Here is an 18,863-nt window from a genome sequence, read left to right as displayed (position 1 = left end):
TATCATGAGTGTGTTATTCCTGCTATGACTTGTGAACACACCCAGTCCCTGGCTCCCTCCAGAAGTCAACCATTAACCAAAGGATTCCAAGCTCTTAGGAATCGGAGCTCCCCTCCTACCCCAGCTCGGTACCTCTTCCCACTAAGACACCTGCGTACTAACAGGAGACCACTTCTCAGTGTTCTTGATGAAATCATCTCCCTATGAAGACTGTGAAGTGGGAGGAAGCAGGTGTGAGACAGGAACCTGTGACAGGGAGCAGCCTCGGTGACTGTGTGCAACCATCTGAGGGCCAGAATGGCTCTGGGAGTCAGGATTGCCCAGAGTAAGATGAAAAACACTGGGTGGACAGGGTCCAGGTAGGGATTTACACAGTCAGAGCCAGGAAGGCCAGACCCTTTGGCTGAACTGTGATCATCTCTGGGCAGATTATGCAAAGTCTGGAATTCAGCTAAGACCCTCTGAGAAGGATGGAGAACTGGCTGAATATGCAAACAAGGTCCAAATATAAGGACCAAACCAGCCTTCACTGCAGCCTCCACCCTACAGGGTCTGGGCAGGAAGAACTGAGGGGTAGAAATCGTAGAACAGAGGACAGGGGCTTTCAGTGGACCGGATCTGCAAGGAAACCCAGGAAGATCAGAGCACTCTCAGCTTCAACTCTGTCTGGGGCTCCGAGCATCCTAGAAGGATCTCAAAACTTCACACCTCACCCCTTCTTTCCTCAGTCTGGATAAGAGTCCTTGGAGGATCTTTCATCAAGCCCTCCCTGAACTCAAGCTATTTCCTTAGAGAGAGAAACAGAGGAGACACTTCAGGAGGAAAGTGGCATCTGGCCACAGTCACTTCCATAGCAGGTAAGTGGAAGGCCTCGCTTACTTTTCCTACCCTTTTCTCTGACAAAGACAACTTCAAAACAAGGGTGCATTTTTGTTTGTGGTTTATGAAGAGCTGCCACCTGTCTTAGTTACTTAGCTATTGCTCTGATAAAACACCACGACCAAGCAACTTGGAAAAGAAAGCATTTGATTGGGGGCTTATACCCACAAGCAGCTGGCACAGAGAGCTAACTGGAAATGGCATGGACTTTTGAAACTTCAGGGCCACCCCCAGGGACACGCCTCTCCAACAAGGTCACACCTTCTAATCCTTCCCAAACATCCCACCAACTGTATTCAAAGTGTTCAGACCTATGAGCCTATGGGAACCATTCTCATTCAAATCATCACATAGTCCATGGTGGCAACAAGGTATGAAAGCAGAACTATGGGACAGTTGGTCACATCACATTGCAGAAACAGAGCAACAAATCCTAATGCTGGTGATTTGATCTCATCTCTGCCCTCTGTGCAGGAAATGGTGCCACCCCCAGTCAGGGTGGGTCTTCCTACCACCACTAAACTGCCCTAGAAATACACCCACAGATACAACCAGAAGTTGGCTCTCAATATCATTTTTAAGCCAATAAAATGACAGTAGAGACTAACCATTACAACCCTATTCATGAGCTAACATGAAATTGGACTCCTGACACCAGGACAGGAGAGCTGGAGGTCTGGTTTACCCCACACAAGGAGTTCACCTCAGGGCCCCTTTCTGATGCTTTTCTTTTTAAAGATGTATTTAGGTTTTTTTTTTCTGTCAATGAGTGTTTTCCTCCTGTGTGTATGTGCACCATATGCATACCTTATGCCCACAGAGGGCATCAGATCCTCGGGGATGGGAATTAAGGAAGGTTGTGAGGTGCCATGTGGGTGCTGGGCATTGAACCTGGGTCCTCTGCAGAGCAACAAATGCTCCTAATCTCTGAGCCACTCTCCATCCTTCTGATGGTCTTCTGCAGCAGCTAGCAGACATTATTTTCTGCTTAAACTCATCCGACACAACAGTGAGGAGATGAACATCCCTTTTATCTGTCTACTCGTACTTCCTGGCTCCTCTGATGGGGCTCAAGTTTGGGAGAAAGGGAGTAGAATGTGCTACTCAGATCTAAGGGAATCTCTACTGTAACCTCCTCATTTTCCTAGAGGGTTAGACCCCCACTGTCAGAACCACCCACAGACAATACCTAGGTTACCCTGATAGTATGAGAACTCACGAGCCTGTCACCTACATGACCCCCCACCTACACTACCCATGGAACAGGAATCTCAAGATAGGGGTGAGAGGCTGTCTGTGTGCCCTTCCAGTCTGACTCAGCTCAAGTATTTTATCTGCATTGAGAAGCCAACTCCACAGTCAGGCACAGAATCATTTCAAGCATATCAAGTCTTTCTGGAATAAATCAACTGCCTTCTCCTTTTCTTGACAAACCGGAAATGATGACCCAGAAGACATCCCAGCTCCAACTGCGGATGGAGGATAATACTGTTGCCGGATAGAGAGCCAAACAAATCAGTCTCTGCTACCCAGCCTCAGCTGATCTCCACCCCACTACCAAAACCCAAAGCAGCATTGTCGACTTGCCCCATGACCAGTGCGTCTAAGTCTCTGGATGGAAGGATATTCCAAAGATAGTGAGGGGCCAGGGGACTGCAGGCATCAGAGCTCAAGTGGAGACAAAGCACTTTTCATTTTTATTATTACAGCAAAACATAAAGTGACATTTGCAGGTGGCTTGAGCAAATGCAAGGACACTGAGGGAAAACACCTAGTGTTATGTCTTATCTTTGGTCTTGTGAGAAGAGACAAAAACATCCCTCCCAAGCCTTTGCCTTTCCCACAGATATAATGTGGGCAATGCCAGAACATTAGACTGTCCATTAGAATGTGCACTTACTCTTCATGTCCTTTCTCTCAAGGTCGTTCACTTGTCATGGTTCATGAAACTCTTTTAGTAGAATGCCTTGTTCAAAGAACATTCTGTACTCTGCTCCACCCATAGTTCACAATAAGTTTACAGCTTTCTTACACAGGCTCCCATACAACATTGTTAGGTTTAGCAAATGAGTGAAGATGCCCAGTCCTACAACAAGACTGTGGGGCTGTGGAGGTGGCTCCATGGCAGAAAACTTATCTAGCATGTATGAGGCTGTGGATTCTAATCTCAGCACATAACCACCACAACAACAAAACCTCTAAAAACAAAACAAAAGAATACAGTGGAATCTAAGGAAAGATAATACCATAAGGGGTAAACCATGATTTATTGCTTGGAACAGGGAATGAGGCAGTCTCAAGATGGCCATAAATGACTGAAGAAAGAGAAAATTTAATATGAGCACTCTGGATTTTGAAAGACAGAAACAGAAATGGCTGGAAGCCTCACGAGTCCACCACTCACTCTCTTATCCCATTATCATTCCATACAGGGTCACACAGAACTCAACCGCTGCACAACTCATCGTACTCTAGTTTAGAGCTCATGTCTATCTTAGAATGACTGCCACACCTGAATTTTCTGGGCGTCCTGACTTATAATCATGGCCCTGAGAACAAGGGAGAGTATGGACTTTCAAACTCTGTTTCTGAGGGCCATACATAAGCTGTGAATGATTAAATGTGTTCTGCCTTCTGAATTAAGATATTTAGAGGACTCCAGAGTGGGAAGATGAATGAAAGTTCTGTGACATTTAGTATGCTGAACTTCCAGCAATAACATACAAAGATTGTGTGTAATGACATCTCAGTCTTTATAAAAAGAAAAAAGAAAATATTCAAGTGTCTTAGGTAGGATTTACTATTGATGTGAAGAGACACCATAACCATGACAACCCTCATAAAGAAAACATTTCTTTGGGATGGTTCACTGACAGTTTCAGAGGTTCAGTCCCTTATGAACATAATGGGACCCAGGGCAGTTTCAAGACAGATGTGGAGCTGGAGTTGAGAGAGCTACATTTCACAGGCAACAGGAAGTTGACTGACTATCATACTGAGGGAGGCTTGAGAAAAAAGTTCTGAAACACTGCTCCCACAGTGACACACTTCCTCCAACATGAACACACCTCCTGATAGTGCCACTCACTTTGGGGACCCTTTTATTTCCAAACACCATTTGGGTGAAGGCAGCCAGACATCGACCAGCTATAAAATAATCTTGTTAAAGAGGAAGAAGGTGATGAATTAAAGCAAACAGCCCTCACATTTTCCTTCCACAAGGAGAAGACTTACACGCAGGGCTTCTAAGCTATTAACCCTGTGCAGGAAACCCACAGGCCTGGGCCCACTGAGGAGATACAACTCTGGACTGTAGCACCCAAAGGTTAGTGACAAATCAATGCTTCAAGGACAGAATGGATGGATTCTGGTTGTCTTCTGTGTTTACATACTATGTCCATTTGATGAAGTCCTTCCTGCCTAACAAACTGTTAGTTGCCTGATGTCCAGTTCACTATATTCTGTTCTACCAAGGAGGGTCTCTACCCAAGAACATAAAGGGGAAAACAAATACTGACTCTGAGATAAGGGGACGTGTTGCCCTTGCATTCCTGAGCTGTAATTCTGGACGCACTGAGATACAGAGCTCTGAATCCCCACCCCCACCCCCCTAACCCTTGTCTTCCCAGCCACCTGCTTAGTGCCACCTCATAAAGAAAGCAGAACACAGAAACAGCCTGTTAGTCTCCCAAAGCATGAACTGAAACCTGAAAAGATGTGCAACAGCTGAGGTTGAATGTGGGACAGGCTCCGCTCTGCTGGTCACCCTCGTCTCATCCCTATCCAGGGAGAATTTGCCAGAATTCACCAAGAAGACAGTGGCTATGACTGCAGAGCTGTCCTAAACCCCTGAAAGCAACATGGCTCCTCTCCATGCTCACCACATCACCTTTGCTGAGGAAATCCTCCTCCTTTCCTTGATGGGAATACCACAAAGTTGTTGGTGCTTCCATGTCGTGGCCAGAACACCCTGTCTCTGGTTCCCGTCAGAAGTTCACTGTCTGTTCAATGACTCCAGGAGTTAGGAAATTGTAATCTCCTCCATCACCTGGATCAGACACACTTCTCACTGAGACACGTGTTGCAGGGCTAGGGTTCTGAGCAGCTGTTCTTCATTGCTCCTGTTCTCTTGTCTGAAGACTGCTGATAGGTGAGACTGCAGCAAACAAGGAAGAGGACAGAGAGCAAACACAATGGTCGAGGCCACCGTGAGGGTCTGTAGACAGCTAAGCCGGACTCACTGGGTTTGAAGTGTGACAGTGAACATCGTGTTTAGAGGATAAATGTGTTAAGCATGTAAAACAAAAATATCTGTAGCTTGTATAAGCAGCCATGATGAAGTTGCTCCTACTTTGAGTGTATCTTGTTACCTGGCCAGAGATGGACCACTTCCTGGTGCAGTTAGGCTATTAATAAAAATGAAAAGGCTGATTGTTGGACATTTCACAGCCTCAGCTATTCCTACAAGGTAATGGATCACATATTAAACAGGCTAACCGCTAAGGTCTGCATTTTATGAGATGCCTGCTTCCTTGGTTGCTTGAAGCTTCCGCAGGAATACTGTTGCAAGATCAAGCTTTGCCAACACCCAGACAGGAATAGGTGTTGATTTGAGTCCCAAAAATTATAACTTCGTAGGGTTTTTTTTGTTTTTGTTTTAATAATTCTTAGGCTAGCAATGGTCAGGGCCTTTGCTGGCGAACTCCCTCTGGTTTGGTTCTGGCTGGTCTGTTTTTAATTAAAAGCCTCTAATTTATTAAAAACCAAACCTTAGGACAGACCAGTAAATCTCTAAATGACACAGGACCCACAAAAAAAGGATAGCTTGTCCACAGCTAGGCACTAACACCAGAGTTAGCATTCACCAGTGGGGAAACCATGGGGTCAGACCCAGAGTCTCTGCCATGAACTGTGCTTCAGACTTAATAAGTCCAATCTCAAACAGCTTAACCCATCTGTGACCTTTTCTAAAGGACCTCCCTATTGTTTCAAGAAAAGCAGCCATTTCTAGGAATAGAAACTAAAACCAACTCTGACTGCCATCCTTCCGTGGGTGGTTTGGATAAACAGAGCTCAGATCCAGCCAGGAAATTATAGACAGCAGGGGCTGTGTGTGGACCAGGACCGATAAAGTAACTTGGGGAAGCTCAGGCTGTCCATCCCAAGTGCTCCTCCTTTCTTTATGCAGTTCTTCCTAGGACATCAGAACTCCACACCTCACTTCCCTTCTTCCTGAACATCCTGAGTCTGAATTCCAGTTCTAGATCATTCCGAGGCGACTGCCCTTGCTGGAGTGCAAAGGCCTTCCCTGAGAGGAGAGCCTTCAGAGAGGAGCCATTACCATCAGGTCAAGGTCACCACTGCTGAGGTAAGTGAATGGTTTCTAAGTTCAGCTTGGCCAATATCCCTACATGTGTGATAACATGAAGAGTGGAACACTGAGCCAGGAGGTGGTGGTGCATGCCTTTAATCCCAGCACTCGAGAGGCAGAGACGGGGGGATTTCTGCGAGTTCGAGGGCAGCCTGGTCTACAAAGTGAGTTCTAGCGTAGCCAGGACTGTTATACAGAGAAACCTTTCTTGAAAAAAAGAAAAGAGAGGAGCACTAAACTGGGGCAGGAGAGCTTGGGGATTTCTACTGAGGGAGCATTCACAGTAGCATCCTTCCATGCCACAGAGCATCCTGAAGCAGAGAAGCAACAGCCCTTTCTTCTACCTGCTCGTCCTGGGCTTTGCTGGTCTTCTGAAGAAGTCATGCTTGGAGACAGACAGCAGATTGGGCTACCCAGATGCTCTTGGAGTTGATGCTGTAAACTCATCATTTACTCCATGGAGATAAAATCCCAGATCAACAACAACCACAGACAGTCTCTGTAGGATCAGGTTGAGCCCTCTGGCTTTGAGAGATTCCACTGCTCTCAGGCACTTGTTAGTCTGATGGATCCATCTTTATAGTTCTTCCTGTTTCTCTCTTGCAGTTTGCAAAACACTTTGCTCTGCATGCTTTCAGGGTTTTGACTTTAATGACTTCAAGAGTTTCTTTTTCTGCCCTGTGTACCTGGCATTCTATAAGCCTCTTGTATCTATCTGGATGTGCTTTATGTCCCTAAATATGGGGACATTTTTGCTACAATTGGTTAAGAATGTTTTCTACGCTGTTGTAATGGCGATCTTCTCCTTCTAAGCCCATAAGTTTCATGGTGTTACAAAAGTCACATGTGGTCTGTTCATAGGTTTTTCCATTTTTTATGGTTATCCCTGACCAAGTCTTCCAATTCCTCTATATTGTCTTCAACTCCTGATATTATCGCCCCCATATGATACAATCTGTTGGTAAGCCTTTCCTCTGAGCATTTGATTTAATGCATTTTTCATCTCTAACCTCATTTAAGTCAAGACTTTCTTCAGTATTTCTCTTCATTGAATGATATTTTCATACCCTGTTTTGACCCCTGTCTTTCATTCAGCTGATTGCTTGAATTCTCTTTCTTTGATCACATATACATCATCCTTTTGAATTCCTTGTCTGGAACTTTAGCTAAGTCATTCTCATGAAGGCTGTTACTTCTGGGTTTGTATTTTTTAGAGAAGATGAGCTGTCTTGGTTTTTTATATAACCAAGTTTTTGTTTATGAATTTGCTTAGATCAGTGGTGGGACTTTCTTTTGTATATATCTATCTGCAGTCTCTGAGGCACAGGGAATCACCTCATGAAGTGGGGAGTGGGTAGACAGGAAGGATAACAGGCTACCAGCACTAGTATGTAAGTGCTGACCTCATGGGCAGTTGAGCAGGGGGCTCTGACCAGTGTTTTGGGGACAATATCCTACAGTGTCGCCCTGGCTGGCTCAGGTCCATCACTGTAAGGTTGTTAGGCAGATTCTGTGAATTACATTCTTTGGAGTTGGTCTCCTCATGACTGCCCTTACCTCTAACAGTAGTCTTTCCGTCTTTGATTCTTTTCTTTCTTTCTTTCTTTCTTTCTTTCTTTCTTTCTTTCTTTCTTTCTTTCTTTCTTTCTTTCTTTCTTTCTTTCTTTCTTTCCTTCTTTCTTTTTGATTTGAATTTTATTTAATTGAAATGCTTGCCATGCAGCAAAGGCCCTTTGGTTTATTAAAATATAAGTGCATCATCCCCTTCTCTTCCCGTCAGTCCCTTCCTTACCTCCTATTCCCTTTTAAATTCATGGCCTCTAATTCTTCATCACTGTGACATATCTATAAACAAATAAATATAGAAACTCAACCTGATGAATGCATTTAGTGTAGCTTGTATATATTGATGTAAAAATAGATACTGATAGATAGATAGATAGATAGATAGATAGATAGATAGATAGATAGATAGATAGGCAGGCAGATAGTTATTAGGGCTGAAACTTTGGGACTGAATAATCAATTGGGAGCTCATCTCTGGGTTAGACTAATCCTCCTCTCTGCAGCTTTGTACCACTTGTGACTCTTCTTCTAAGTGTGACAACCCATGCCATTTGCCACGTCCATTTTGAAATGTCAACTGTTGGTGCCATTTCCCACATCGACTTTGAATTGTCCAGAATGTTGAGGTTCTATGGATCTATCATCCTGGTCATGTTGAGAAGCTTCGGTTTTGCAGCAGACTTTGTGGTCCTCTGAGTCTTGTAGTCTTTCCACACCCTCTTCTGCAGCGTTTCCTGTGTCTCAGGTGTAAGGCTTGTGTTGTAACGGATCCACTGAGGCTGGGAACCTCAGAGTCAGTTCTTCTCTGCATTTGACTAGTTGTGGCTTTCTGACGTGATCTCTGACTGCTGTGAAAAGAAGAATGTTTGATGGCGAGGGAGAACTCCACTTACCTGTGGGTATAAAGATAAGTATTTAGAAAGCAGATAGGAATTATATTGGGAGAGGACAAGCCATAGTGGGTTCTCCTCTGAGATCTATGACCTCACTAGCAATAGGTGGGTGGTTAGGTTTTCGGTTACCAGGCATGTTTTCTTCTTGTTCAGCCAGTCTGTAGTCCAATTAGAGAGCTCTGGATTACCAACAACACATAAATGCGACCACTGCACCTTTACAGGTATCTTAATGTAATGATCATCATTGAGGCTCATATGTGTCACAGCTGGGTGGGATTATTGAATTCTCTCCTCCCTTGGCAACTTACATAGCACCTTCTAAAGCTATGAAATTTAGAATCTGGGGACGAGAATGTGGCTTAGCTGCACCTTGATTTCTCTAAGTCCTGTATCTGAAGTGTATAGTGTCTTCAGAAAAAGGGCCCTTCAACTTCTGGGACTCAAGCAAGGCAACAGCAGTAGCCTGTGTTGTTTGGGAGTATCATGGACTCCCTTGACCCACAACTCAAGAGAAGTTTCTCATGCCTGACAATGAAGTTTCCGTTAATCTATTGCTCTGAGGGGAGGCATTATCAACCAAGTGGCATAACTTCATTTAAATATATATATATATTTAATATATATTATAATATTTAGGAACATATGAAATAATTCGATTCCCAATATATTCTTTTTCTATAGATTTAACTCTTTCTCCAATTAAATCCTACTGTTTTCTAGAGCATCTGAGCCAGCGTGGTTTTGAGAAATGTAATGACCTTTAAAATCCAGTCAGTATTTTGCAGTTTGCTTGTCAGAGTTCACCCAGGATGTTGCTGTCAGGGCCTGGTGTGGAAGCTTTGATTCTTACTTTGTCTTAATTTCTGACCTAATCACCCCAGAGAACACAATACAGGGACATACACAACTGAGCAACTGAATACCAGGAAGCAGGGTTCACTCACTTAGGAGTCTGCTTCCATGGAGTCCATGTCCCATCTCTGCTAAGAGAAGAAAGGGAAGTTACAATTAGTTGGACAACTCTTTTCAAATCAGTCTTTTCCATTCCTCATCCAGTTTCATTCTCCTATTAACAGAATAACCATGCAAAGAGACCAGAGGCCTTGATGACCTACAGGCAATTTAGTAAATTGTTCACATAAGGTTGAGGACCCTGTCAGAAGAATTCTTTTATCCCCTTTTAGGATTGACACCTTGGATGGGTGTCATTTTAATGAAAATAAAGGAATTTAAAGGAGACTTCAAACTGATAATAAAGGTTGCAATGTGTAACTGCACAGATCAAGTAGAAACTGAATTAGACAAAGAAGTGCAAGGAAATCCCTAGGAGGAAGTGAAGCCAGAAAATAAGGCCTCTTTATGTCCAGGTCAGCAGTGGGAGCAGCAGCCAAGTGTAGTCTAAAGTTTTCTCCAGTCCTGCCTGGCCCTGTGGTCCCATAGCCATTTGTAAAATAATCACTCAGAGTCTTAATATTATTTACTAACTGTATGGCCAATGGTGGGCCTATTGCTAGTTAGCTGTTATATCTTAAATTAACCCATTTCTATTGATCTATGTTTTACCATGTGTTCTATGGCTTTATTGGTCTGCTGGCATGTTGCTCCTTGGGTGGCAGGCTGGCATCTCCCCAGACTCCTCCTGTCTCTTTTCTGTCACACGCCTTGGATTTCCACCTGCCTCTAAGCTGCCTGGCCATAGGCCAAAGCAGCTTATTTATTAACCAATGTGAACAACATATATTCACAGCGTACAGAAAGACATCCTCCAGCACTTACCTTTTTCTGTCTAATCAAAAAGGAAGGTTTTGGTTTTAATGTAGTAAAATTATATATAACCAACAGTTATCATGCAAGAATTACAGTTACAATATCTAGTCTATTTGTATTTGGCAAAATTAAAGAAAATATTTTATCATCTAACCCATATTTGTGAATCTAAAGTTTCATACCTAATTTATCTTTTATCATAACCCTGGAAAATTATAACTATCTAGTCTTCAACTGCATCAAAGACCCCAGAACTATATAATATTACCTAAGTAAACAAGAAGTGCTTTGTAAGAAACTTCCAAAATTCTGGAAATGACAGAGACAGCTGGCTGCCTGGACCGTCACCCAAGTTTCTCTGCAACATTGGAATATTCATGTTCAGACTATAGGCCTAGAGTCTCTCAGTGGCTTCTCCCTGTGTCCTGCGGAAGGTCTGGCAGTCTCCTCTGTGAAGCAGGAACCTGAAGGACCATCTTGCCTTCTTTTGGCAAAATTCAGTGGTCATTTTTCCATGGGCCCTGCATATCCAGTCAATACAACATTTTGTCAAGCATTCCAGGCAAGAAAAGTTTCTTGTCCAAATGGCTAACTTTTGCCATAAGGAAAGCAAATTCCATATGGAGTTTCTTTGATACCCATCATCTTCTTTGAAGTAAATCAGGGCTTCCAGGAGTAGACCTGTCTCATTGTCCATAAAAATCTAAGTTTTTAAAACATTTTAAGTGCCATATTCTGTAGGTCTTTGAGGTGTTTGAAGATTACCTACCTAATCAAAATATATCTATGTATACCCAGAAAACTTAACTAAGATGACTTTATGTATGATTATCATGGATGATTAAATATTAATCTATATTTATCAATTATACATTATAATTTTAAATGAGTTACATGAACATAATACCTTAAACAAGAGTAGAAATATATATAGTATAACAAAATTAAATTTAAATTTGTATCAGTAAACTAGAATTCATAGCATTGTAAAACATTTTAAACAAGTTGTTGCTCTTTAAAAGTAGATTCAGTAATCTACTCTTTTATCCTATCACATCTATATCATATCCCCTTTTTTCTTTTAGAAAGAGATTGATTATGACCAATTACAATTTGTTACCAACCCCTAAACAAAAACAAACATCCATAATCCATTTTTTGAAAATGTGGGCATAATTTTCTAGGCTACTTCCAGCTGTTTGGGAGCATTGGTAGTCTTATGGAAACACAAAGAAAATTTTAGGATTATGGTCAAGTTCTAACCAGAGTAGTCTATGAGGTTGTATTCTCTGAGTCAATTGCCTTGAAGCTGTTCTGGATGTTGGATCATTTAGAGAACTCTCAAGGGTCTTCCATGATGGAACCATATTAATCTTGAAAGAATCCACAGCTTCTTATCTTCTGTAGAAACAAAAGCAAACCTCTTTTCCAAAGCATCACATCCTCAGACATGAATTTTGAAGTCAAGATAACTCTAAAATATACTTATTGGTTTAAATGAGTAGTCTTTACAGTCAAATATCTTTCTACATTAAAATTCCCAAAGACAATATGATCTAGACTCTCTGTGTGATTTCCATCTTTATGTGGATTGTTTTTATATTACTTTTATTGTATCTTTAAAGACTTAATTTTTTAATTATCTATTTCTTTATATGTCTATCCTCCTATTCCTCTTTCTTCCAAGCCTACATACATTTTTACACATGATGTAAACCATTTAGAGGTTTATTCCATCTGATCTATCTTTTTGCATTTATGATCCTTTTCTGATCATTGTAAACTCCACTGTGGCTAAGACTGAAGCGGCAGCCCTGGCTGCTGACTCTGCCCACTTCATCTTTTAAATATGGCAGAGGTACCCATGAGAGTCACACTTACCCCGCCAACTCTGGGGTCCATGCTATCATCAGATAGTATGCAGCTGACCCAGAAACCCTTTTTGTCTGTACAAATAAGGGCTTCATCATGCAGTGTGCTGCACATCTTGGAGACAGCTCTGTGTACCAAGGTGGAAATCTGCCATGCTGTGCTCAAGCCTGAATGCAGCTGCATCTCACAGCCCACATGAGATATGAAGTAGGAAGCTGTTTTTGGCTCTGTTTTAGAATCTCTTAAGTTCTCTCAGGTTTTAGGTAGAAACTTGAGCCAACATATTGGGCAGCCAAATGCAAACGGAAAGTTTCTCAGCTACCACCAGGCCCCATGGTCCTACATTTCTCCAATAACAAACACACACACACACACACACACACACACACACACACACACACACACACACACAGTCAAACATTCTCTCCCACCTGAGTCCTGCAGCTACTTGGTCCCAAGTAAACACACAGAGGCTTATATTATTTACAAACTATATGGCCTATGACTCGGGCTTCTTACTAGCTAGCTCTTATATCTTAAATTAACCTATTTCTATACATCTATGTTTTGTCATGTGTTCTTTGGCTTTATCAGTCTGCTGGCATGTTACTCCTTGGAAGGCTAGCATATTCCCAGACTCTGCCTTTCTCTTTCCTATCTCTCTCCTTGGATTTCCCATCTGACTCTAAGCTGTCTTGCCATAGTCCAAAGCAGCTTATTAATTAACCAATGGAAACAACATATATTCACCGCATACAGAAAGACATCCCCCAGGAGCCAAGAGAAGAGACGAAAGGCAATGCTGGATCTCATGTGGGACAGGCTCAGGGGTCCTGCTTTACTGTGCCAGAAAACACCAAGGCTTTGCCCTGTTTTAATTAATGATTACAATTTCTCTGCTCTCTGCTCCATTCAGCTTCTACCAGAAAGAGCCATGGCTTGGGCCTCCAGCTTTGATGCATTCGTTAAGAATTTTAAGATGGAAAGCAAAATCCTCTCTGATGAAATCATCACCTTGATTAAATCCTACACTGAGGAAAATAAGCTCCAGGAAGCACTGTCTGTAATCGACAATGCACTGAGAGACATCGAGAATGCCACCCTGAACATTGCTGTGACAGGAGAAACAAGGATAGGGAAGTCCGCGTTCATTAATGCCCTCAGGGGGGTATGGGATGAAGAAGAAGGTGCAGGCGCCAATGGGATGACAGAGACAACCATGGAGAGAAATCAGTAGGACCACCCCAAGTTTCCCCAGGTGAAAATATGGGACCTGCCTGGCATTGGGACCACTAAATTCCCACCACAAAACTACCTAACAGAAATTAAGTTTGCTGAATATGACTTCTTCATTATCATCTCTTCTACACACTTCAAAGAAAATGATGCACAACTAGCCAAAGCCATCAAAGAGATGAAGATGAATTTCTACTTTGTCCGTACCAAGACAGATAATGACTTATATAATGAGCAGAAGAGTAAACCTAAATCTTTCAATAAGGAGAAAGTCATGATAAACATCCGAGAAGACTGTTCAAGGCATCTCCAGGACATTCTCTCCAGTGAGCCTCCAGTCTTCTTGGTCTCTAACTTGGATAGGTCTGGCTATGATTTCCCAGAGCTGGAAATGAAACTCCTAAGGGAGCTCCCAGCCCATAAGCACCACATCTTCATGCCGTCCTTGCACAGTGTTACTGAGGCCGCCATTAACCTCAAGAGAGATTCCTTGAAGCAGAAAGTCCGGCTAGAGGCCATGAAGGCTGGAGTATTGGCCACCATTCCACTTGGTGGCATGATCAGGGATGATATAGAGAATCTGGATGAAACATTCAACCTCTACAGGTCTTACTTTGGACTGGATGATGTCTCATTGGAAAAGATTGCTGAAGATTTTGACATGTCTTTGAATGAATTCAAGGTGCACCTTTGGTTTCTCCATTTGTCTGCAGAAGACAATGATGTGCCCTTAGAAGAAAGACGAGTGAAATATATCAAACACATTTCCTCTGTTACTGGTGGACCAGTTGCTACCTGCATTTACTACAGAAAGACTTACTATCAGTAGAATCTCTTTCTTGATATTGCAGCAAATGATGCCATAGTTCTTCTTAATAAAAAAAAAAAGTTCTTTTTTAAAAGAAGGTGGGACCATATATATCTAAGCCCCCTGATTTACTGGGAATGATGGGAAAATGAGGCACAAGCTCCAATCAGTATTTACTTTTCACCTTGCTTTGGACACTGACTCATAACCTACTCCAGAGTAAGAAACCTTGTCTGTGGAGCACCAGAGCATTCATCTTTTTCTTCTTCTGGAGTCAGAAGCTCACTGTGTCAAGTGTTCAATGGTGTTGTAGCAGTAGAAGAAGAATCACCAACACTGTGTGAATGCATGAGGAAACCTCATTTCCATTAAAATTGTATGTAAATAACACATGATAATATGAATTTGATTTGAAATTCTGTTATGAAATGAATCCTAGATCTTTAGCCCCTGGGAAAGTCTTCACACACTACTGTATTCTCACATTGCTTTGAGGGGTTTCTGAAACAGCATCATCTGGTGCCCAAGATTGTATAGACAAACACATCTGCTTAAAAGGTGTGATCTTTACACAGGAGGCACACAACAGGTGGGGACTGTGACCATAGGCCAAGTTCCATCCCAGAGGAGCTTGGTGAAAAAAAAAATAGAAGAGTAACATACCTATAGATCCCCTTGGTCCATACAAATAAAGAAATCTATTCCATACCCTTCAAGGCAAATTTGAGTGAACAGAGAATTCACACTATGTGAATGGCAACTGAAACTCTTCATTTGACCTAGTGGCTTTGGGAGCCTTGATATGTCATCCAGCATACCCTTTTGTCCAATCAGCCCTACCCACAAATATTCATTGTAATGAGCCATTGGTCCAGGTCAAGGCCTCTGGCACACCATGATCATGACACCCTAACAGTAACTCCCCTTGGTTATTCTGCTGTTGCCCAGAGACCTAGAGAACCTGTGGCTATTATTCTGCAGGACCAGTCCCTTCACATGCTCCAGCAGGTCATAGATGGGGTAGATGATAGAGTAGGCCAAACCAAGGCCCAGTATCTGGGTCTGGATGGTAGCTGAGCAATTCAGTCCCAGCTGCTGGGATCATCCCATTCAGTGGAGGTGTGGAGCCAGCTCTCCTAGATCCCTGTCATTGGGACTAGCTCTCCTATGGCCATGGGGTGGGGTTGGGCCATCTCCCCTGGGTATTGAGGCCAGCTCTTCCATGAGGAGTGCTACCTGCTACCCTGCTGCATTTCCATCAAGGGGCAGGGCCAGTGATGGGAGGGACTGGCTCAGCAAGGTCTTGGATTTCAACACTGCTGGATTCTATGATGCCCCGTGATAACATGGGACATTGACATCAACACACATCCCAGCTGCAGCAGGAACATGGGCCCATACATGGCCCTCAGCAGCATCTTGGGCCCTGATGTCACCATGGCCCCAGTGGAAGCACAGGCTACCCAGATCAGCACGGTCCCCACGGCAGCATGACCCTCAGAAAGCAACATGGTCTCAGGTGACAGACCAGACCCCAGGCATCTGCACAGTCCTTGGTAACAGGAGCCACAGACATCAACTTAGTCGCTGGCTGCTATAGGGCCATGGAACCAGACATGGCCTCATCAGCAGCCTAGGCAACACTATAGCCACTCAGATTGGCATATCCAGGGGAATGGCAGGGCTCTCAGACACTCAATGGCCACTGGTTGAGGCCTAGACCCTAGGCATCCCTGTGGCTTTTGGTGGCAATATGGGTCATGGATGTCAACACAGACCCTAGCTGGGTTAGACTCCAGATGCAGCATGGGCCTACACAGCAGCTCTTCCCAGATGTCATCCTGATCTGGGGAGACAATCAGGCCAGCCATATCAGTGTGATCTCAACTGCCTTCCCTTCTTCAAATCAGCCTCTTTGCACAGCACCTGGACCATTCTTCTTCTCTTGGTCTCTCATTTCTCCACAATATATTTGCTCATCATAGTGGCATGGACAAGCCCAGTGCCTTCAGCCAGCCTGGGGTGTGAGGACCCAGGATGGCCTGTGGTGTCTTTGATCTTTGACCAGTGGCACTGGACGGGCCTGTGGATGCCTTCAGCCAGCCTGGACTCTGGAAGAACAATCTTAATGTGAGGCAGGACCTTCTTCTCAAGGCAGGGGATTCTGGACTGCCTGAAGTAGGTAAGGAGAGATGAACATGAATGCTTTTACCCTTCTCTTTTTCCTGTGTTTGCAATAGGACCAGTTCTCTCAAGCCTCCACTGCTGTGATTTCCCCACTCTGGTGAAGTATAACCTTGAACTATGACTGAAAGAAACCTTTTCTGCCTTAAATTGCTATTGCCAGGGTATTTTGTCACAACAACAAAAAAGAAATTCAGACTGACAACTAACATTGTACTGGGTAGCTGTTCCATATTTGACCTGTAAGTACTACCCACAGTGAGGCTTCAGGTAACTGTCACACCTACCTACTACCTGCCCCTGAGGCGGGGCCAAGACAGGAGCTCTTAAGACATGAGATCCAGATGTGCAGGCTCTCCTGGTTCATGGTAATCCTGGATGTTGGATGGTCAACCGAGCAGAGTTCTCCAGAGAATGCCACTGGACTGCACTTCACCCCTTCCGGATCACACTTCACTGGTTCCGGACCCTGTAATCTATCCCTTTACTTGTTGTAAGTAAAACCCCAAATAAACCTTCCTTTTAACTATATGAAGTTGCCTTAATACTTCCACCAATACATCTGGAGAGATGGCTCAGTGGTTAAGAGCACTGGCTCCTCTTTCAGAGGTCCTGAGTTCAATTCCCAGCAACCAAATGCAACTCTTTGTACAGCACCTGTATAATTTCCACACTTACAGCTTTCCTACCAAAAGAGGAGAGATGCATGCATGGCATTCCAAGAGTAAAAATTAAAGTGCATTTTATCTCAGTTTTAGAGATCTCCAGAAAAACAGATGCAGTAGATCAAGGCCTGTGTCCTCTTACAGCTCTCTCAATGTCCACAACAAGTTAACATCAGTTGCTGCTGCGTGTGGTCACCCAAATACCTGACAAAAACAGAGGAAGGTCTGCTGTATCTCAGAGTGTCAGAGAACTGCAGGCCATCACTCCAGAGGTGGCAGGTGGCAGAAGCAGGGAGGTCCATTCAAGCAGAAGGCTGTCTGTAGGGCAGCAGAGAAGAAGCAGATAGAGCTGGAGGACAGGAGGCAGGCAATTCAAAATCCTGGCCCTCAAGACCTACTTCCATTCCCCTGGCGTTCGCCCCAGGCTCCACAGCATTAAATATAGGCGCCTGTGGAATACAATTCAGATTCCAACCATAATACTACTGTGTCCATACCTTATTCTCTTTCTGAAAACCTGGACATCAGTGCAGGAGTTGATGTTGCAACTTGTATCCAAAAGCCTGGAGCAAGAATTCTCTCTTCTTTGGTAATGTTGGAGCTTCCTCAGGGGCTTAGATGATGTAATTCACATTATGGAAGTTTGTCCAATGTGTCCCCTCACTAGAAACGTAGTATCTAAAGACAGCTTCAGGTCAGCTCTACCTGATGGTTAGTACCTCTGGATAGTACAACTTGGCTGGGTTGCCATGTAAAATTCATCTCCCCAGTCCCCGTGTTAATCGTTTTTCATTTTATTCCATCCTTTACATTCATGGATGTGTATGTATAAAGATATGAACATCTAAAAATATACATGTATTTCAGTGTCCTTCGATACTTCTAATCACAGAGGAAAGCCGTTGCTGCCATGCTGCAAGAGAAATTGGTCAAGAGCTGCTATGGCCTGCACTTAATGAACTTAATGAACTCTATCTCTGAGGGTGGGAGCCTCTTGGGGCTATTTACAGGAAAGTACATGACAAGTACATCTCACTGCCCACTAATAACGATACACTTCTGCCAACTCAGACCGTGGCATCTTAGTCCCCAGAGGTTGGAGTTTATTTATTCCATTGACAGGTAGAATGGCTTGGTGAGCAGAGACTGGAAGAGGAGCTGATGTCTGGAGTCTCTGTCTCTGATTGTCTGGAGACACAGCCGACCCTTCTCCCTACCATACACACATTCTTACTGATGTCCTGTCTAAGCCCTGACCACAAACTCCTCCTTGGTTTCACCTTGGAAGACACAACACAATTCTGGTTATTGAAGAACCGGGGTAGAGAAGCTCACTTCATCATACCTGCAGCCCTGACTCATGTTTTCCTGCCAGTGTATCCTGAGATGAGGAGGGGAGTGAGGAGAGCACTAGATGGAAATTTCTACTCTCCAATCTTGTCTTGCCCAGCAGTCCTGATAAATCTCTTCCACCTGTGGTCCTATAGCTGCTTGTATAATAATCATTCAGAGGCTTATATCAATTACAAACTGTATGGTCTATAGCTTCAGCTACTTGCTAGCTAGCTCTTTCATCTTAAATTAACCCATTTCTATACATCTGTATGTTGCCACATGGC

At 43.5% G+C, this 18,863-nt stretch overlaps 1 pseudogene across 1 annotated transcript; it reads left to right on the top strand.

The window, feature by feature from the left end:
• The first annotated feature begins 5,929 nt into the window (after positions 1-5,929).
• LOC102919930 (T-cell-specific guanine nucleotide triphosphate-binding protein 2-like) lies at positions 5,930-17,380 on the top strand (annotated as a pseudogene). The gene is made up of 2 exons (XR_013053252.1): positions 5,930-6,247; positions 13,268-17,380. The product of XR_013053252.1 is annotated as a T-cell-specific guanine nucleotide triphosphate-binding protein 2-like (transcript).
• Positions 17,381-18,863: the final 1,483 nt, after the last annotated feature.

This window comes from Peromyscus maniculatus, chromosome 8 (assembly GCF_049852395.1).
Source record: "Peromyscus maniculatus bairdii isolate BWxNUB_F1_BW_parent chromosome 8, HU_Pman_BW_mat_3.1, whole genome shotgun sequence".
NCBI lineage: Eukaryota > Metazoa > Chordata > Mammalia > Rodentia > Cricetidae > Peromyscus > Peromyscus maniculatus.
Note: the sequence above shows the minus strand (reverse complement) of the source record. Positions and strands in the feature narration are given on the sequence as shown.